The sequence below is a fragment of the Pipistrellus hanaki genome (genome assembly GCF_964339955.1).
Source record: "Pipistrellus hanaki genome assembly, chromosome: 8".
Lineage (NCBI taxonomy): Eukaryota > Metazoa > Chordata > Mammalia > Chiroptera > Vespertilionidae > Pipistrellus > Pipistrellus hanaki.
Window position 1 is genome coordinate 33121779 of NC_140510.1, and position 22257 is coordinate 33144035.

The 22257-nt window shown below is 36.1% G+C and overlaps 1 protein-coding gene and 1 pseudogene across 3 annotated transcripts in view; one reads left to right on the plus strand and one right to left on the minus strand.

Moving 5' to 3' along the window:
- KCNJ3 (potassium inwardly rectifying channel subfamily J member 3) overlaps nucleotides 1-22257 on the plus strand; it is a 126476-nt gene that overhangs the window by 56184 nt on the left and 48035 nt on the right. The window lies entirely within an intron of this gene.
- Nucleotides 4710-19009, minus strand: LOC311626882 (large ribosomal subunit protein eL34-like; annotated as a pseudogene). The gene is made up of 2 exons: nucleotides 18902-19009; nucleotides 4710-5074 (listed from the first exon to the last, which is right to left on the minus strand). The product of its transcript is annotated as a large ribosomal subunit protein eL34-like (transcript).

Sequence of the window (22257 nt, forward strand, 5' to 3'; positions counted from 1 at the left end):
GATGGTGATAAATGAAGTGGCTTGCAAAGCACTTTGCAAAATTCAGCTGACTAGAATCATTGCGGTATAGAACTTTTAATATTTCATTATTTGATACCAGAGGCCCGGTGTGTGAATTCGTGCACTGGTGGGGTCCCTTGACCTGGTCGGGGCCTCTTGAGGCTGTCTCTCCCAGTCCCGATGGGGGCCTGCTGGCCAGGGAGAGACTGCAGGAGGGCTCCAGGACATGCTTGGCCCTCTCTCCCAATTCCAATCGGCCGGACCCCAGCAACAAGCTAACCTATTGGTTAGAGCGTCTGTGCTCTGGTAGTCAATGCGCTTCATAGTGACTGGTCAAGTGGTTGACACTTAGCATATTATGCTTTTATTATATAGGACTAGAGGCCCAGTGCATGAAATTTGTTGAACTCTACAAGAATGTAACTCATCTTAGAGGGTTGTAATCCGAGATATTTTGTCTTTTGATCTTCTGTACTTTAAACTATGCATGAATTACTGGTTTTATCACTTTGTTTTATAGTGTTGGAAAAGTAACATGACTACTCTGACATTTATTTCTCTCATCTGTAAAATTAGAACAGGTTATTTTTGAGAAAGTGGTGGTGAGTATATAGTAACACTAACTAAATATTCATTAACTTACCTTTGTATAGACACAAAATTATGAAAACTATGCTCTTCAATAAAGATGTTACATTTTTAGAAGTTATCTTTTACTCACATTTTCCCTTTGAACAATATTAAACAATACAACTATATAAATATTATGAGAAACATATGAATTGGATAGTTCCATATAAATAAATCCTTTATATTTTATTTAAACACAATTATGTTTAAGTAATTAATCCAGTAATTAGTAAAGCCTTCATTTTAGCTCCAATATCTACAGGGTTTGATCATAAGCTTTGCTAATTCATTATAGCATTTTAGTAATAATTATTGATAATATAACTAAAATATCTATACTGAACGAACTTTTGGATAAGACAAATTTATATAAATTATGGAACTTTTACAAATCTAATGTGTTGTTGCTACTTAACACAGTGGTAACTTCTTCTAAACTGATTAGAATTCTTTATATATGACTTTCCATAAATTTTTATCTTGAAATTATATAAATTATTGGAATAGATTCTGAATCATGGTAAAATCCCTTTATTTCATATCAGCCTGGGTTAAACAAATAGACAAGCACATAAGCAATAATAACAAAAACAGTATTTGGCCAATTTATCTTCAATCTCATAGCTGCTTGTGCCTCGTATACAACTTTATCATAAGGTAGAACTAAACACATGGCTTTGATTTACCCTTGTGGATTTGTATAAGGCTTTTGTGAGCTTCTCCTTCATCACAGTTCTTTTATTTATAGATAGAATGAAAAAGGGTATAAGTAGTGTATCTAGAGTGATAACAGAAATCATCACCATTTTATGTATTTAAGCACTAATATCCTCTAGCCTAATTATAACTCCTACTTGATAATTCAGTGAATATAAAAAAATCACATTTTTTAACATATTGGAAATCTATATATTAGAGTTCTATAATACTGGTGCTATAACTATTTCTGTAGACATAGTGTCACTTTCATTAAATGTGCTATGTGCTATAAGAGAACAAAGCTCTTTTCTTTTCAGTTTACTTTAAAATTTAGGATAAAAGTAATTTGTGTATTTTAATATCTAAGAAATTTATAGTAGTAAGAACATAAGATATACGTGAGAGGATTTTGACTCTGATCTACTCTGGGGAACTATATGATCTTGGAAAAATGAGACAACATATCTAGGCCTCTGTATACTTCCAAGTTAAATAGGTAAAAATAAAAATAATCACAGTTACTTCACAGGCCACTAGAAATACATTAATAATGAATTTAAAAGGTACTTCTAAACATCAAAGCATTACATAAGTATTTTCACAGCAAGTGTGGGTTTTTCATAGTGAAATACAACACATTAATAGATGATATATTATAAATTAAGACATATTTGAAAGCATCAGAATGTACTTTCTCTCTCTCTCTCTCTCTCTCTCTCTCTCTCTCTCTCTCCCTTTTCTTTCGCTTTCACTTCTTCCTAGATGAGCAACTAAGGAAAGCTGCTGATTTTGTATTTGTGACAAGTATGATAAGTGAATATTTGGGAGAGGAGGGTTTAGTATTGCGGCAGCTGCTTCAGGCCATTTCCCTTATCAGAAATAGTGCTTCTATTCTATCAAAAGTAGGAATAGAGCTTAAAATACAATTCTCACTCAACCAAGTAAACTCTTACATTTCCTCCTCCTATATTCTTCTCCATATCTCCCAGATTTAGGAATGTGCACATTTGGCTTATTTTCCTTCCACATGAGATCTTACTATATAGTGTGAAGAAGAAAAATGATACTTCACTCTGTTTGTAAGCTTAATTTTAATCTTTGATTTTGATGGCATCTTTAGAAAGTCTGCCCTTAAAATTAGGGGAATACTGACTGTTTCATTCTAAGTAAGACTAATTTTCAATCTTATTGAACATTGACTATATAAGGTGTTTTAATCTCTTGACAATTATTTTCTATGTTTAGGCTGAGTGCATCTGCTGAGCTTTGGTTAGAATTTCCTCAGAATTCCCGAACAAGAATTGCTTTTAATGTGGTAAAAATGACATAGAAATTATACCAATGATGGACTTCCAGAGAAATGACAGATTAAATGCAATGCTATGCAAAGTAAAAACATAAAATACATGAGGTCTTAAAATAAGAGCTGTGCCTACACCAGGTACACTTGCATATAAATGTTCAATGTCTCTGGGTGAATTGCAACTTTGGACAAAAGATAGAATATGATAAGGGAGAAAGCTTATTTTTTAACTTGAAACAAATACTTATTCCTTTTTTTGGATTAAATAAAAAACATAATATACAGGAGGACAGTTTAATTATATGGGAATCCAATTTAAAGAAACTGGGTGCTTTTCAAGTATTTGTCTTAACAGCAATTTTTTTTTTAACTTTTCCTTTAAGGGCATTATGCTTAGTGATTTCAAGTTTGCAGCTTCCACTGTTGATTGGACTTCTGGGTTTGCCCTAGAAACCTCTGACAACAGTAAGACAAGTTTCATAAGCAAAGGATTCTAATGGCTGATGGAAATTTTCTGGTTTTGCTGACTCATGAACAGATGGTGCTTCTAATCCTTCCATGAAATGCCCTTTTGTAATGTTCATGTCTGTGGCCAACCCAGAGTGCATTTCGCAGCTGTAAAGTACAGGTTTATGTGGAATTGAACTGAACCTTGGAACAAACTCACAATGCTGGGTAATGTCAATTCTTAGTACTCTGTACAGTTGAATGGACATCTCAGTCTAGTGTTTGGATTGAGGATTATCTCAGACACACCAGAAGGATGTTGCACTTTTTATATTAGTGTAGTTCTAGAAGCTTACTTATTTGCCCTTTAAGTTGATTCCTTTTGCAATATAACTAAAAGGCCGTCTTTGTTTGGGTTTTAGTGCAATTTTATTTTATTTACAAAATATTTCAAACATCTGGGTAAGCAGAAACATTTGTGTACCCATTTTGCAAAATTTTAGCATTGTTTATATTTGGGAATATTCATTTCAGATTTTGTGTTTTAAAAACACAAATCACTAAGATCTAACTAATTTTCTTTGCACTTTTTCCCTCCCCCAAGGACATTTTTATTCTGAAATGACATGTATTAATACCTTGCACAGTTTTTATTTGCATACTAGAGGCTGGTGCAGGAAATCGTGCACTTGGCGGGGAGGGGGGAGTCCCTCAGCCTGGCCTGTGCCCTCTTGCAGAGGCGAGAAAGGCTGCTGTGGAGGCAGGAGAGGCCCCTGCCACCACCACTGTGCTCGCCAGCCATGAACCTGGCTTATGGCTGAGTGGCATTCCCCCTGTGGGAGTGCACTGGCCACCAGGAGTCAGTTTCTGCATTGAGTGTCTGCCCCCAGGTCATCATTGTGTGTTATAGCGACTGGTCATTCTGCTGTCAGGCCAAAACCAGCTCTCTGACATCTGCTGAGGGTGCAGGCCAGGCTGAGGGACCCCACCGGTACAAGATCAGGGCCAGGAGGGACATGGGATGTTGGCCAGCTGGGGAGGGGCATGTCTGGCTTGTCTCGCTCAGTCCCAATCTGCCAGACCCAAGCAGCAAGCTAACCTACCAGTCAGAGCATCTGACCCCTGTGTTCAGTGCATGTCATAGTAATTGGCTGACCATTCAACTGTCTGTCCCCTGGTGGTCAGTGCACATCATAGCGAGCAGTTGAATGTCCTTAGCATATCATTAGCATATTATACTTTGATTGGTTAAACAGCCAACTGGATGGCAATGACACTTAGCATAATAGGCTTTTATTATACAGGATTTGCATTGTGTTCATTCATAAAAAAAAAATGAATGTTGATTTTTCTCTTTTAAAAATGTAGGTAAATTATATAATTTTCAATTTGTTTTTATTATTAACTTCATTGTATGTTTTGAAAACTTAGATTTTATTCATGCACTTAACAGCTCTAAAGTTTTTCATGGTATAAGTAGTCATTCATCAGTATTTTACTGGTAGATTGTTTGCTTCCAATTGTAAGTATGACAAGCCCTTGCTAAACTGAATAGCATTTTAGAAACTCCTCTCTCCCTCTATCTGCTTTTTAATTGCTTTTGTTACTCAAAAAAGCTTCTTTTAAAATTTTATTTAGCTTTCTGACTCTGTGCTTATGCCTTTAATATTTTCACAATGATTTTCTGCTCCTCAATAGAATAAGCACACTTGATCCTGTTACAGACACAGTTTGCACATGGGAATCTACCAGAGGCCCTGCTGACATGTTTTTTTTCGTTTTAGACAACCTCATTAGAACTTTAGGTCTCACAGTACGAACTCCAGGAAGTTGGCCTGGGCACATGCCACATGCAGATTTGGGTGCTTTCCCAACCTTCCTGGTATAAAGGTAACCAATTCTGTCACCAGGGGTTCAGGACAGCCTAGCTTTGTTAGAGACTGTGTTGCAGGAGAGCCTCTGACAGTATGTCAAGTGCTGCACCAGGGTGAATGCCTGAAGTCACCGTCCCCAGAAGAGGAAAAGGTAGACATTTCTTTAGATAAGATAGGGTTTTGCAAGACTACAGAACTGTTGGAAGTAATTCTGGATAGTTGAGAATGCACAGTGACAGATTTTCTATGTACTGTAACACATTGCCAAATTCCTCTCCTAAACACTACTTTCAGTTTGTTCTCTTACCAACTATATTCTTAAACTCTATAAAAACCATATCTTAAATTATACTCAGTGTAATTAGACCCTTACAGTTTGGCCAGTCTAGTGACTTAGAACTGTCACAGTCATTATTTTAATTTATATTTTCCCGATTCTAGGCAAATTTAAACTTTTCTCATAATATTATTAGTTACTTGATTTCCTATTCGAGTACCTATTATTTATTAATTTGTAGGCATTCTTTGATTATTTTGGATGCAAGCTTTTATGAGATATGTGTTTTATAAGAATTTCCTTTTAGTTTTTGGCTTTAAACATTTGTGGAGGAGTTTTTGTTATGTAGCAGATTTCATTGGGTATACTTTAAGTTTTTACCATTCATTGTGAATCAGATTATTTCTTTTTAACTTCTTGAAATGACTTGATCAGAGCCTGTGACGATGATGTAAAATGTGATTATTTATGATACTTTCATTTTTGAATTTAAGTTTTGTGGAAGGCAGAAAAATGGCCTCTCAAAGTTGACCACATTATAATCCTCAGAACCTGTGCATATGTTACCTTACCTAACAAAAACCTGCTGAGGTATAAATTAAAGATTTTGAGATGAAGAGATTGCCCTGGACTATCCAAATGGACCCAGTGTCATCAAAGAGGATTTATAAGTGAAAGATGCAAGTGGGAGGGGAGGAAGAGTTGTGACTGATTGAAATAGAGGCTCTATTCACATGGCCACAAGCCAAGGAATGTAGGTAATTTCCACTTTTGCTTGAAAAGTCAAGCAATGTGTTGTACCCAAAAGCCCTTAGAAGAAGCTCAGGCCTCCCAATCTCTTGGTTTTATACTTCTGACCTCTAGACATGTAAGATAAATTTGTGTTGATGTAAGCCACTACGTTTGGGGTAATGTATTTTAGCAAAAATTAGAAACAAATATGTGCCCTGACAAAATTGCTTTTTGAGGCACTGTTCTATTTCAGTGTGAGGTAGAAAGTGTCTTTAATATTATGTATCAAAAACCATGTTTTATTTATTTAAAAAAGTTTGTTAATTTACTAAAGGTGCATCTAGCAGTAGGGGCATTTGGGAGGGGATCAGTTTTACCAATTGTGAATAAATAATGGACCCTCTACAGTAAACCGGAAATTAAGATTAGTTGAAGATAAGGGAGGCAGTCATTTAAATGAAGGGAGTTTTATATTACATATTCAAAGACCCAATAGTCATTTATTTATAAAAGTGCTTCCAGTTCGCCTCTTTGGAACTTGGTTTTCTTTTTTTTTTTTTTTAAATCAGAAAAGATATCTCCTATATCCAGAAGTTGTTGGTAGAAACAAATAAGGTCTTATATATAAACTCTCAAGTAGTATTCAGAGGAAAATGGTAGGAAGGACTTCAATCTCTAGGCTTACACTAGGGAAAATCATATCAGAAAGAGAAAGTCTATTGGTAATCAAATTGGATAAGACCCTTTCTGAATCTGGCTTTTACACCACTTTGAATATTGACTTGAACATACTGTAAGTAACTTCCACTGCTTATTCAGAGGGCCGGAAGCTTTAAGTTGTTTGGCTTAGAGAAAGAATGGGGTGAGTACGGGATGGGGTAGAGTGGGTAGGGAATGGGGGACAGTGTCTTGCAAATTTCAGATAATTCCCCATTTTGCTATGAATTATTGGCTCAGGCCAGTTATTTAATTTCTCCAAGCCATAGTCTCTTCATCTGTAACATGAGCACAATTCCAAGGCTTTGCAGAGCTGTGGTGATGATAAAATAAAGTCACATAATGAAAATACTCGTCTTGTGTCCTGCCCCATATACTTATATTTGTAACTTTGGAACTCAGATGTCTGATAATTGATTTTTGTGAGAATTTTGCCTAGTTATTAAAAGCTTAAATGTGTTATAGTCTATCTTTATAATTTGTGCCACATTCTGCTACAAGAATGAATGTAGTCTCTTTCCTTTGGCTGCCTAAGAAGGCTTAGAACCTAGTGCAGTTTGGAGAAGGAGGTGGAATCTTTGACTCCCCATTAGATTTCCTCTATGTGTCCCTGTGCTTTTGTCCTTTTCAGGTGGTTTCTGACCAATGTAAATATGTGTTCATTTCAGTTATGTATTCTGCAGTTGGTAGTCTGAAGGATCTGAGGTAGTCATGACCTTCTGTAGCCATGAGTTGCCTATTTTGGGACCTAGAGTGGCATGGACTTTCCTTACAAGAGGGAGAGCTGAAGATGAGGAAGTAGGTGCTCAGCCAACCTCAGGGTCTGCCAGCTGCTATGGAGAACACCAAGGGTTTGAAACACAGAAGGAGAATCAGTTACAGAGAAGAGAGAAGCTGGTATTTCTTGTTTGTTTGTTTCTGCAATCTTCAGGAAGTGTGGCATGGCAGGAGTTTGCATGGGATGGAGCAAAAGTAGATTTACAGTAGTGAGTACGGGAAACAGAGTTTATTCTTGTATCATTATTTATTAATAGTTTTGTTATTTTTCCATATGAACAACTGTAAACCTACGTTTGCTCCATGCTGTATATTGGGAAACTGTGAGAATCCAACCCTGACTGTAGCTTTTAGTTTTCAAGAACTGGATTTGGACAAGTGACATTTTCTTGTACGGCCTCGCTTTCTCTGCCTTAAAGTGAGAACATTTGAATCTGGATGGAAACAAGTGAAAATATTTAGCTTGAAACCTGGTGTATACAAACTAGGTGTTTAACAAAAACCGCATTCCTTCTTTTTGTCCCCTCTGTTGTGCTATGAGGAGACATTTTTTAAGAGTGTATAGCCTCTGTCTAATGACTCATAAATTAGGGTATAACTGGTGTGCAGGTGTCCCTGCTGAATTATCCAGAGTTATCACTCAACTAATGAGCTATTCTCTCTGCCCTTGGTTGTGACATCAATGTTTATTGTCAGCTTACTGCATCATGGACTTGCTTAAGTATGAAAAATGCTCTAACTATCTCAGCTATAGGCTGGGCTGAAGGAAATGTCCATGGAAGAACAATGAAAGTCATTATTTATAATGGGAACCAAGGGGTGAAAACATCTCTGACTATAAAATGCCTTTCTCTCTTTTCTGCTTTGTTTTCTTTTTTTTTTGGTTTGATCAAGCTATGCTTGTCCAACCTGCAGAGTCTCCCAGCTGCTCAGTGGCCAACACAAGCCACGATACAGCCATTTAATGGCTGTGTAGGCCTTTGTGTACATCACCAACTTTCCCTGCTGTGTCACATTTTACAGCAGAAGCAAAAGTTGAAACTTCATATAGGCTGGTGTTTGCTTGAATAATTAAAAGAACAACCATTTTCCTTTTGTCCTGATGATTATTTAGGCAGAATCTCCTTTCTTCTAATTTACCCTTCAGTTTTGAGGATTATTGCAATTGTCTGCACTGGCCTTCACCTACAGTGACCCTCTCTTGGTTCCTGTGGCTACACCAGAGTCTTATTGGAGATCTTTGCACATGCTGGGCCCCTTTCCTGGAATGCTCACTGATGCCCTCTCACTTTCAAACACGCACCCACACACACACCTATTTAAATCAGTCTCAGGATTATTAACAATTGGGCCAGATAATTCTTTGTTGGGGGAGGGTGCATTGAGGCTGTCCTATGCATTGTAGGATATTCGCAGCACTCTTGGCCTCTAACCACTGGGATTACCTGTGGAATCCCTCCTACTCATAACAACCCAAATGTCTCCAAACTCTGCCAGATGTCCCACGGGACAAACTCACCCTCAGTTAAGGATCACTACTTTATATCCTTCTTCAGGAAGACTTTTCTCATCCCCTAAAATAAGTTGGTTCCTTTCACCTTTTATCTATTCTCAGTCAGTCTATCATATTTGTCTATTAGTTTCCTTTACACCACTTATCACACAAAAATGACTATATGAATATTTATTTTTATATTTTGCATTATTTGTTTCTGCTAGAATGTAAATTCCAAGAAGGAAATGACTTTTCTTGCCTGGTTTTGCACTGAAATACTAGTGCCTAGCACACTGTGTTGCAAATAGCTGGCACTCAATATGCATTTGCAAAATTAATGAACTGTGATTTGGTCTTGTTTATTTTATATTATATAAAGCTAGAGGCACAGTGCACAGATTCATGCACCAGTGGGGCCGCTTGGTCTGGCTTGCAAGGATTGGACCAAAACTGGCTCTCTGGCATTCACTGAGGTCCCGGATTGCAAGAGGGTGGTTCTTAGGTGATGTACCCCAGAATTGGGCTCTTTCCTCTCTGGTTTGGATGCATCACCAAGAACTGCAGCTGCCAAGTCACCGCAGCTCAGCAGCTCCTGTGTTGAATGTCTGCTCCCTGGTGGTCATTGCATGTCACACCTACCAGTCAGATGGTCAAACCATTGGACAGAAAGTCGCTTAGGCTTTTATATATATGCAGATTAGTATATTTTTAAGTTAGTGACTCTTTACAATCATCAGAGTTCTCAGAAAGACTTGTTATTGTCATTGAAATAATCTTTAGCTCTGTGATTCCCAAGCCATGTGCCAAGGTGCCCAGTAAATTCACAGAGGTTGTGGAATATTTTAAATACCTTTTCAAGGAAAATACAGTAACATCCCTGCAAACTACTAGCTTTAGTTGTTTCAGTTTCGATACTAAATAGTTTTCTGTTACTTTTGACGATGGCATATCTTTGTGAAGGTAGGTTTTTGACAGTTGCTTTGACACAAAAAGCAACTACTACAAGAAAAATTAATGTGGAACAGAAAATGGGGCTGATGATGTTCAATTTGAGAAATGGTATATTATTAAACAGATGCACACATACCAGTAGTAAGTAACTGCTGTTGTTTAAGAATAAAATCAAGTACTATTTTTGTTTAGTTTTTAAAATGAATACCAAATTGTTTAGGAAACACATTGGAAAGTTGTTTGAACCTAACTACTTAATGAATAGAACAAGTAAATATTTCTTTTGGTTAAGAGACTCATGACAAACTTTACTTTCCAGATTGGAGGCAGTAAAGAAGCAATGAAGAGAGAGAGAGCTTGGAAATCTCTTCATTTAGCAAATTTAATCATTTACACTCTAGACACTTTCATTTACTAGACACTAATTTCTAGTTCCTTATATGTGCATTAACATATTTTAAGAGGTATGTCCTATATTTATGAGATGCTACATTATGATTTGTAAAGAGATATATGATAAGAAACTTAAGATTGATATAGGTTGAAGTTTTTCTTCTGCCATTATGCTGAAGCTCAATTATCAAAGAAATTGGGGCTGATTTTAGAACACTTTATACGTTTCTTAAATAGAAAGAAGAAAATTTATTTAAAATTATCCATTTTAATTTTGTTTATTTTTGTAGGAGTTATCTGTCTGTTAAAGCTGAAACTAAACTTTTTTCAGTATATGTTAGACTTTACTATTGTATTTACCAGAGGTTTACTAAACTCATAGGTTATTAACATCTTGGATGTACTAAATAAAGTTTTTATAAGAATTTATTTGGAATTGATTTTAATTATAATTTTCATTAATTAAACTCCAAATATCTTTGCATTTTCTTTTAGTAACTTTGGCTAAATTGTGCCATAGATTGCATAAATACCATTAAAATTAAATCAATTTTAATTTAGTGCAAATCCTATTTAATTTCTAAGGCATTCTTTACATTTGCATTGGCCTCTATATACCAATCCCAACATTCTGTGTTATATGAACTACTGCAGATATGCATAAAAGGGAAACTTTATGACTCCTGCATCTATTATTAAACTTTGCTTATTAGTATAACTTACCCATTCATAAGTTTTAATTCAGACATTTTCAGTAATAAATTCAAACTTTATAAAAGAATTTTCAATGAGGTGATTACTTCTTCAGAAAGATTTTCACATATTAACTGAGAAGATAAGTATGCCATTTAGAGGAAATTCAACATTCTGCAATTCTCAGTATTAAGCATATGTACCAAAGAAACCAAACAAAAAACAAGAAAAAAACCCCCCCACAAAAGCTCTTTCATGTCCTTCCCTCAGTTCATATCTATGTATTTCACTGCTCTCTCAACATCCTCTTTGAAGTTCCAGATATTGGGCACATACTACACATATGTTAAGAATTTGTGCTGCTGAGACTTCTTGGAAAGATGAGTAGAATTCATATTGGAGGAAATCTTCCTACTCCTAAAATCATCTAGCACAGCCCTGGAAAATGGAAAGCAACATATTTGGAAGATTTAGGAACTGAGAAATAGAGTTTTTAGCTTTTTGTTTGTTCGTTTTTCTTTCTTGCCTACAGTATTTTAAAGATGTATCATCACATCCTATCTTGATTATTTTGTGCCATTGCTAATGAGATGATTTTCTGATTCATGGAAGTTGACTTTTGTCTGTTTTATTTATGCTATTATTGATTATTTTTGAAAATGTTGTGTTTGTTCTTAGTATGGATTATTGAGAAGGGAGTGAAATAGATGGAGGTTAGGAATCATAAGGACCCACAGAGATGCTGTAATTTTCATTAACTCCTTTACCAGAGTGCTTTGTTATCCCCAACTCCAGTTTCTGCATGGCAGCTCTCTTAGGCTAAACACTGACCCCTCATTTTGAAGGTGCCAATAGAATTTGATTTATGTGATAGAATTGTGATAGTTAAATTATTAGATATTCTCTCACAAACAGTGAGCCTCAAGAAGATAATTTTAAAGGTTGTTGTTAAGAACAATTTGTTGAGAAGATGAAAAGAAGGGGGGAAAAAACTTAGTGATTTTACTCCGAAAAAATACAGAACTTTTTGTTAAATGCTTTTAGGCAAAGTAAATAGTTATATCTGAAAAGTAATGATGAGAAAGAATAATTGATCAGCTGCTTCCTTCATGCCTCACACTGTGGATCCATCTGCCAATCTGGGCATATGCCCTGACTGGGAATCCAACTGTGATCTGGTTCATAGGTCAGTGCTCAACCACCAGCCACACTGGCTGGGCTGGGATTGCTTTTTTTGATAACTGCTGAGATTAGCACCAGCATATGAATTTAAGAGTGTGTACTTGAGGGGTGGTTATTGGTTCTGACATATCTTTGAACCATGGGCGATTTTGCTAATTGGTTGGCTTAAGTGCATTTATGAAAACAGGAATTTGGAGCTAGTTTAGGAGAGTATTAGGATATTAGATAGCCAGAGTTTGGGGAGAGATTTTATGGTCCAGAGATGAACTTAATCTTTGGAATACTTTCCAGTTTTGCGCAGAACGACAGCGCTGTCAAATTCACTTTCTCTTCTATCTTGCTAGAGTCATGTGAAGTCAATTTCAATTAATGCCTTTTATTTTTGACGTGGATATCACAAATATTCTGTATTTCACTCTTATATTAATAATTCAGGCCTATCCCGATTTTGGTTGCATATTTTTTCCTTTCTGCACTTTTAGAAGTTTTGAAGAGTTATTAAAATGATTGAATGTCTAATATTCATACTTGAGAGCATGTCTTCATATGTAAATTATTCCTGCTAAAAATACTTGTGTAGTCATTAGGGGATGTTACATTATTTCTTTAACACTTTGTCAGGGAATGATTTTCTTAGATACAAATTTATTAGTCTTCAGCTATTCATAGACTTACTATACAAGTATTAATACCACCAATGCACAAGAGTGTTCTTTAATTGTCTATATATATATATATTTTTTCCTTCTATATTCTTAAGAGTTCACATTTTATTTATGACATCCTGGTGAGCTGCAATAAAAAAAATAATTAAATGTAGTTTTGACATTTAAGTTGGTCAAGGATGGATATTGGTCTCCTATTTTATTAAATTAAAAAAATTAGTCAGTGGTATTTTAATATTTTAGTCACTTTCAAGTAGACCTACTATAATTTTCCAATTATAATTTGCTTCCAGCACATAATTTTTGAAATGACAAGTATTCTCAAAATGAAAACAAAAACAAAAAATCTAGTCCAGGACAAATGTTTTAAAGGTTTTATAGAGTGAAACTAGTTTCCTCAAATAGAAACTGATTTCTATGCCTGTAAACTCCACTTCATTTCATTTCCAGGACTGGTTTGACAGCATTTGGATAAAGAAGGCTACACTTATTTATACCTCTTGATCACTTGCATTACCTCAGTGCTTTAATATAGTAATCTATAGTCTTAGGCATCAGTTTAACATTAGCAACACACACACACACACACACACACACACACACACACACACACATATATATATATATATATATATATATATATATATATATATATAATCTTTATTATACTCCAATTATAGAAATTTAAATAGTTAACTGGCTTTGTATTTTATATTTAGAACTGAAGTTACAATTTCTTACATCTTTGACTTATTTTATCATCAACAATTCATTAAATATGCTAATTAAATTTTAAAAACATTTTTATAAATGTCATTACATAACAGCATTAATTTTAGAATCAAAGAAATGCAACATATCGCCATTTGGAATTTTATAGAACTTCTCCCCTAAACAATTTGGACATATGTAATTATGTAGACAATTGGAAGTATAAGAACTTAGACCAGGGCAACCTTGGGGGATAGAAAAAATACTTGATTTGTCTATGAGGCAGGCAAAAATTCCTTCCAATATACTGAGCTTGCTTTTTTTCCCTTATTTTATTTTGTGGTTCATAATAACATCTTTACTTTTCAGGCTATGAGCATTGATTTCAGAGAGGAAGACAGAGGGAGAGACAGATAGAAACATCAATGATATAAGAAAATAATTGATTGGCTGCCTCCTGTACACCCCACAATGGGGCTCAAGCCCACAACCTGAGCACATTGGAAATTGAATTGTGACCTCCTGGTTCTTAGGTCAATGCTCACCCACTGAGCCATGCCAACTGGGCAGACTGTGAGCATTTTAAAAGGAATGCAGGAGAAGGGACTTTTAGTGCTTCTGCTCATCCCCTGTCATGGTTTTCTTTCTCATCCTCCCTTTCTGCCTGGAAGTTTGGCAAAGTAGTTGTTCCTTATTGGTAATGAAAAGACATATAAGCACAATACTATATTGATATACATATAATGAAGTAATTTATAAACTATTTAATTAAATATCTTTATTGATTTCAGAAAGGAAAGGAGAGAAAGAGAGAGAGAGAGAGAAGAGAGAGAGAGAGAGAGAGAGAGAGAGAGAGAGAGAGAGAGAGAGAGAGAAACACCAATGATGAGAGAGAATCATTGATTGGCTTCCTCCTGCATGCTCCCTACTGGGGATCGGGCCTGCAACCCAGGCATGTGCCCTTGACCAGAATCAAACCTGGGGTCCTTCAGTCCGCAGGCCTTCGCTCTAACCACTGAACAAAACTGGCTACGGCTAAACTATCTAATTAAATGTAGTGCATTTAAAGCTGAAGATTTCAGCCATTTCAAGGTAAGTTTAAAAGCACAACATTTAGTATAGCAGGTCCATCCATTCCATTTTTTTAAATTGTCTTATACATAATATAGGAAGCATTCTCTTAATTGAATTATCATGTTTGTACAATATGATTTAGTAAGGATAGTTAAGTACTTAAAAAAACTTATCCTAAATTATATTGAATTAATATCTTAGTTTCACTGAAGACAAGGTACTAATATATATCTACAATGTCAGTAAAAGAGAAATTACTATAGTTCAATTATAAAATTATAATAACCCAAAAAATGATAGTATTAAACATTTAGCAGTGTTCCCCGAGTTTATTGAAAATGTATTATCTTTTGTCTTGCATTTCCATTTTCTTAGCAATGTATCTACAATAAATATAAAAAAACCCCCTACATATTTGAAACTAAGAATTTCTGTAAAGTGGAATTATGCTCTAGTGTTCTATTTTAACATGGCATCACACATATCATCACTCAGTTTCTAAATGTTCCAAAGGAATCTTTCTAGCAGTGTCTTCAACTAATTTTCACATACACACACTCAAAAAAAAGTCATGAATTGGAAAGAGGCAGTCGGGGGATGAGCTAAATTTGTCTTATGGATAAAAATAGTAAATCCATCGTGAACCGCCTCTTTATACATAACACAGACGAATAGAAACATTTTGTCTAAGTAGGGTCTTTTCAAACAGTTTTCATTGACAATGTGTGGATTGAATTGCAATAGGCATTGCTGTTTTCCTGTGATTGCATCATGTTCCTTGGTTTGTGTGTGTGTGTGTGTGTGTGTGTGTGTGTGTGTGTGTGTGTGTGAAACTTAAGAAAATTAAATTTTAAAAATGTTTCTTGCTGAAACCGGTTTGGCTCAGTGGTAGAGCGTCGGTCTGAGGACTGAAAGGTCCCAGGTTTGATTCCGGTCAAGGGCATGTATGTTGGTTGTGGGCATATCCCCAGTAGGGGGTGTGCAAGAGGCAGCTGGTTGATGTTTCTCTCATCGACGTTTCTGTCTCTCTACTCTCTCCCTTCCTCTCTGTAAAAAATCAATAAAATATATTTTAAAAAAATGTTTCTTTTGTAATGGGTATCAAGTACATATTTCGGTTTAGCCAGGTTGACTTTGCTGTAAAAAATTACTGATCCAGTGCAAGATATGTAACCAACAACAATCCCTTGACATCATAACTGACCTTCCTGCTTTATGTCACTTTGTCAAATTTTATATTTCTTTTTCATTTTTATTTAACACCCCCTCCCCTCCTGCCAGTAAACTGCTACTTTTTATAGATTTGCCTGGTACAGGATACTTGAAAGTTGAATCAGTAATCACCCACCCCCAATCCCACTATTTGATACATTCTGTTAAAATATATGGGGCTTTGGGAGTGTTTTAACTTTTTAAATGTTTATTTATTTTGAAGTTCATTCTTTAGTAATGTTTTTTCAAAGGCCTAAACGATATTTTAATATAATACAAACCTGGTGAATTTTTCAACTTTAGCTATCTGAGTCAATTGATCCAATTTAATTTTCAGATCAAGTTGACAAAAGGAAACTGAAGAGAGAAAGGAGAATGGCTTTAATATATATATATATATATATATATATATATATATATATATATATATATATATGAATTTCAGAGAGGAAGAGAGAGAGAGTGTGATAGAACATCAATGGTGAGAAAGAATCATTGATCCACTACTTCCTACACACCCCACTCTGGGGATTGTGCCCTGACAGGGAATCAAACTGTGACCTTCTAATTCATAGGTCAACACTCAACCACTGAGCTACACTGGCTGAGTGAGACTGACTGTATGGTAGCCAGTAGGAAATGATTGAGCTCTAATGGTGAAGAACCAAAAGCTAACTCAATAGCCACTTATTTATATGAAGACTGCAAGTGATTTATTAGTATCAACCCATCATCCACAACCTTTCCAGAGAAGCCTGAGCTTTGAATTTTAGAGAAAGAAACCAGCCTAAAAAGCAAAAAAAAGAGAAACACACAATGAAACAAAAGTAAAAATGCAAGAATTAGCCATAAAGAGTAGAAATTCATACTTAAGTGAGGTGCATTTTAATTACTGAAATGATAGTAGAATTCAATAGCATTCAAGATCTTTGCTTCTGAATAGCTTGGTTCTTGGTTACTGATGATATAGTAAGATAAAAATAGACTTTACAGGGGAAAATAAATCAACATTTGGATGCATTTTAGTGGCTTGAACTGTTAAATTTATTAGTAATAGCTATATCTAATGCATATAGAGATTGATGATGTAAATGTGGAGTACTTCTGTGACTTCATTTCTGCAACTGTGCCTACCTTATACTTAGTAGGAGCTCAATGAAGACTTAATGAGTTCCATTGCTTTCATTCAATGTTTTTATTAGGTCAGCTAACAAATGATGAACTGGTCTATACTGCTGGACAAAATGTTCAGTGCTTTTGAGTGCTGACAAATGTTCTGAAGTGGCTGCATAATTCCTTCTGCCTTTTAAGCTGTTCTTGTGATTATTTGGCCTGTCAGTGACATTGAAGTATGCAAAATTATTGTTTTACTAGAGGCCTGATGCATGAATTTGTGCACCAGTGAGGTCCCTCGGCCTGGACTGTGGGATCGGGCTGAAACTGGCTCTCCAACATTCCTTGAGGGGTCTCGGATTGTGAGAGGGCAGAGGCCAGGCTGAGCAACCCCACTGGTGCACAATTGGGGCCAAGGAGAGACAAGGGAGGTTGGCCAGCCAGGGAGGGACCACTTGAGGGCTCCAGGCCATGTCCAGCCCATCTCACTCATTCAGTCCCGATCAGCCAAACTCCAGCAGCAAGCTAATCTACCAGCTGGAGCATCTGCCCCCTGGTGGTCAGTGTATGTCATAGCGACTGGTCAATTGGTCGACTGTCTTCCCTTGGTGGTCAGTGCATGTCATAGCAAGCGGCTGAGTGGCTTTAACATATCATTAGCATATTACGCTTTGATTGGTTGAATGGACAACTGGCTGACCAGACTCTTAGCATATTAGGCTTTTATTATATAGGATTTGTGCTGTTTTAAGAGCTCCATCTTGCTCATGTGCATCATGATTATTTGGAAGCATTCTTTGATGAGGTCATTTAAAGATGCTCGTGGTACTTGAGAAGAGCTATGAAGCCAGGATACCTGGTTAAATGTAGTTCTGCTCTCTGCTCACCAGGTAATTCTGGGCAAGCTCCTTTTCCTTTCTATGCCTGTTTCCCTGTGGGTAAAATGAGAATAATAATAATAATGCCTATCTCATTAGAATGCTGAAATGATAAATGAGTTGATATATTTAAGGTACTCAAAACAGCGACAAGTTCATAGTAGGTGCTAAGTAAATGTTAACTATAATTACTTAATGTGATTAAAAATTGGTGAAACATACATTTTAAACTGTTATAATACATGGCATGCATAATATCATAGGTATTTGTTTTTATACAAAGCACACAGGCACACAAACACATACACACTTACACCTTCAACATGCATTTTATAGATCAGAAAATGGAGGAAAACAATGATAAAACGTCTACTAATAAAAACAGGTCCTCAGCTGCTTGTCTGGTGTCATGCATGAGAACTAATAAAGTGTTCCTTTCCAATCTGCCTTCGTGAAAAGATTTGGACGAGAGATACGGTTTCTTGGTAATGTTCTACTCAGATCAAAGCACAGATAATCTCATCCCTACTTTACTTTCTTATTTGAACAGGGTGTGTATGGATACAAAAGAAAACTAAGGGTTAAAGTTACATAACTTGAGAAAAAATTTAATATTTTCTTGGAATCTTGAGAACATTTAATGAAAGAACATTTTTAGTATATTTTGGTGGGGAAACACACAGAGGAGATATTGGAACAACAAAAAGTGGCTTAGAATTTAACAGTGTTGGAATAGTTAAGGATGTTAAAAAATTTTTATCTGCATGCCCAAATGAATTATGCATGATTCAGCCTTTTTTTTTTTTAAACTGAACATTATAGTAATGTTCACAGATATGTTTCTTGTTGAATTATTTGTTTTTCTTAGAATGAGACAAAGACAAGGAAACATGGTGATAGAGCTCAAATGACATAGTAAGAGAAGTCTCCTTAGTACACGTATTTCTGCCACCATAAACATCCTGGATTAACTCCAGGATGGTAATTCTTTCAAGTCATTTATTTACTTATTTTTAATCCTCACCCGAGAATATTTTTCCTATTATTTTTTTGGGGGGGCCTACTCTAAATACCTCACCTTAATTATTAAAACCTTTACTTTCATGTAGAGTCTATTCTCAGGTACTGGCATCAGAGCTTCAATATATGAATTATGGGAAAACACAATCCAGCCCATAACAGTCATAATTGTGACAAATAAATTTAAGGCCAGCGACTAAATGTCTGAACCAACCAAGAAATATTGTTATCTCTTTTTGATGTCTCAGTTTTGAAACTGATGGGTCTCTTTTTAGGATTGTCTGTTGCAGTATGAATATCATCACCTAAGGAAATGGATTAATTATAAAAAGCACTGTGCTCACTCAGACCAAAGCTATCCTACCTAATAAAAGAATAATATGCAAATTGACCATCACTCTAACACACGAGATGGCTGCCCCCATTTGGTCAAAGATGGCTGCCCCCATGTGGACACAAGATGGCCACCACAAGATGGCCAGCAGGGGAGGGAAGTTGGGAGGGATCAGGCCAGCAGAGGAAGGCACTTTGTGAGTGATCAGGCCAGCAGGGGAGGGCAGTTGGGAGGGACCAGGGAGGCAGAGGAGGAAAGTTGGAGACAACCAGGCCAGCAGGGAAGGGCAGTTGGAGGGAACCCAGGGCTGTAGGGGAGAGCAGTTAGGGGAGGACCAGGCCTGGGGGGGGAGGGAAGGGCAGTTAGGGGTGACTAGGCATGCAGGGAAGGGCAGTTCGGGGCAAACAGGTTGGCAGGGGAGCAGTTAGACATCAACCAGGCTGTCAGGGGAATGGTTAAGGGGTGATCAGGCTGGCAGACAGAAGTGGTTAGGGGTAGTCAGGAAGGCAGGCAGGCAAGCAGTTGGGAGCCAGCTGTCCTGGATTATGAGAGGTAGGATTGGGCCTAAACAGGCAGTCAGAGAGCCCTCGAGGGGTCCCAGATTGGAGAGGTTGCAGGCTGGGCTGAGGGACACCCCCTCCCCTGTGAACAAATTTCATGCACTGGGCCTCTAGTTTTAAAGGGTTTCAAATCTGATGGAAACTGTTGCAATAGAGTTTTTACTTCATTTATTCTGAAATTACCACCAGTTAGAAAAGTCAGTGATCTATATATATTTTTACGTCAGTTAATTCCTGATGATGTTTTTATCCTCTCACTTGGAGAACTGAGGGTGGAAGGTTATAAAAATTTCCCTGGATGGACCTCTGGGAACATAGGAGGCATCGAAGGCCAGAATTTTCTGAAAAACAGGTACTCATATGTATAGATATTTCACTCATTTCTAGGGTATTAGACAATGGACATGAGAAGTATGTTTTAGGATCACTAGTGTTACCCACCCAAGCTCTACAATTAACACTTGGTTATTGGACACCCTTTGTGTGGGGGATAAAATGTCATTGCCAATGCTACTTTCAGTCAGTTCAATTGTTTCTTAGTACTAGATGCTATCGTATTTCTCATTGTGAAGCAGATACATGTATAATTCCTTTTCAACACTTATTTGTTACTTATTACCCCTAGCCAAATAAAACAAATCAAAACATTTTCTGATGACATCAGGATTGCTGTGCATCATTAATGAAAGGTATATAAAAAGAATTTCATTTTAGTCAACTGAAAAAAACAAGAAACTATATGTATTCCTTGGTTTAGGATAATATTTGTCAACACTGAATGACGACATTCATTGTTTTTAGCTGAAGAGCTAAACAATAATGAATTACCCCTGATGTATCAGAGGATAATTTCAGAGAACTCAGAAGACTGAACAGTTATATTTATAAATATGAACCAGAGAATATTAAATTTATTTTAGAATTTAGATTACTATGCAACTTAGAGGGATCTTTGAGATATAAAGAGAGAAAATATTAATGGATGATATTGTTTGGCATTTGTGTTGGAATCATTCAATAAGTATTTTTCTTCTGCCATTAGAAAAAATGCATGTCAATTTAAAACAGTTTAAAAGTATATTAAAATGAAAAGGATTTTTTTATAACTGAGAAAGGCAGGAGAACTTTTTTTATATATTTGGTTTTGGAATTAAGATTTCCATTTCATCCCCTTTGTATTTTTCTGTAACTTAGATATTTCGGACATTACATGGTCTTCCTCTCCATTTACTAATGGTTCTTTCTCCTAGCATTGTTTCTAAAAAAATGATTTTCTGTACATCTCTTTTGCTATTTTTACCCTTTTACTTGGAATAAAAACTTTGGTAGAATTTCAACATATCTTTATGGAGCTGGTCTGCACCAGGGATTGAGTCTACCCTGTGTGTTCTTCCCTCTCATCCCTCCTCCCTTCCACAGCAACCATGGAGAGCCTCTTCGAAACCCTAGGGAACCAGGAACAAGATAAGAATGTGACTGCTGCTACCATTACAAACGTGTTTATTTGTCTCTTCTTATTGTTCCTGTTTTCTCAAACTTCCTCAAGTCCAATTCTCATTACAAGTAACAATTAATAAATGGGAAAGCCTTAGGAAGGTGTAGCATACCTCACCCACTATTCAACCTGGACTGTTCAGGTTCCTTGATCCTACTCTCTGACTTTCTGCGTTCATGCATTTTCCCCCATGATTTGTCTCCTAGGTGGAACACAACTTCTTCCATCTCTGGTTTTTGAAAAGCAATGCATTGTTTGATAGCATCTCAAGTATTCTAAGTACCACTCCTTAGTGCTTTCCAATTAAATGAGATTCAGTGTTTATTTTTTATGACAATAATTTTAACCTTTCTTGAAATATACTCTAACATTCACTTGTGCTAATTGGCCAGAAATCCCTTGAGTAGAGAGAAGAGTATTCAGGAAGAGAATAGGCATTCATCCACATTAATTTTATCAGTTTGGAAACTTAAAGAATGGAGTGGCTGATGTTGCCACAGAATTCATGAAAATTGAGATGAGAACAGATGTTTTAACAGAGCCTTGAAGATAACCAATATTTAAGATACAAAAACGGAGGCCAGTTACAGAGAGTCAGAGAAGCAGCACACATGTGTTTTTATTGATATATAAAGTACTAGGAAGTGTACTAGTAAACTATTGCAGTTGAGAAAAATGGCACTCTTTTTTTATTTTGCAGGAGAAGCCATTAATTGGATAGAGTCTTCTTGTGTCTAAATGGATGTTTTGTCATTTGCTCTTATTCCTTTGATACTACTGCTTGTCTGCTACAAAACTAGACTTTTAAATAAGCATTGATGGAAATTTTTGAAATGGCTAGTTATCATACACATGTTTTTCATGGGCACAAATTCTTTCTATTTTTTTAAATATAGACTTCAAATATATTTATGTCTTCTGCTATTAATATTTCTATAGTTTTTAAATGGGTGAAAGAAATCACTATGTGAGTTTGAGGTGTGTTCTAACTCAAGTGTGAAACCTACTAATCAAATGTATTTGAG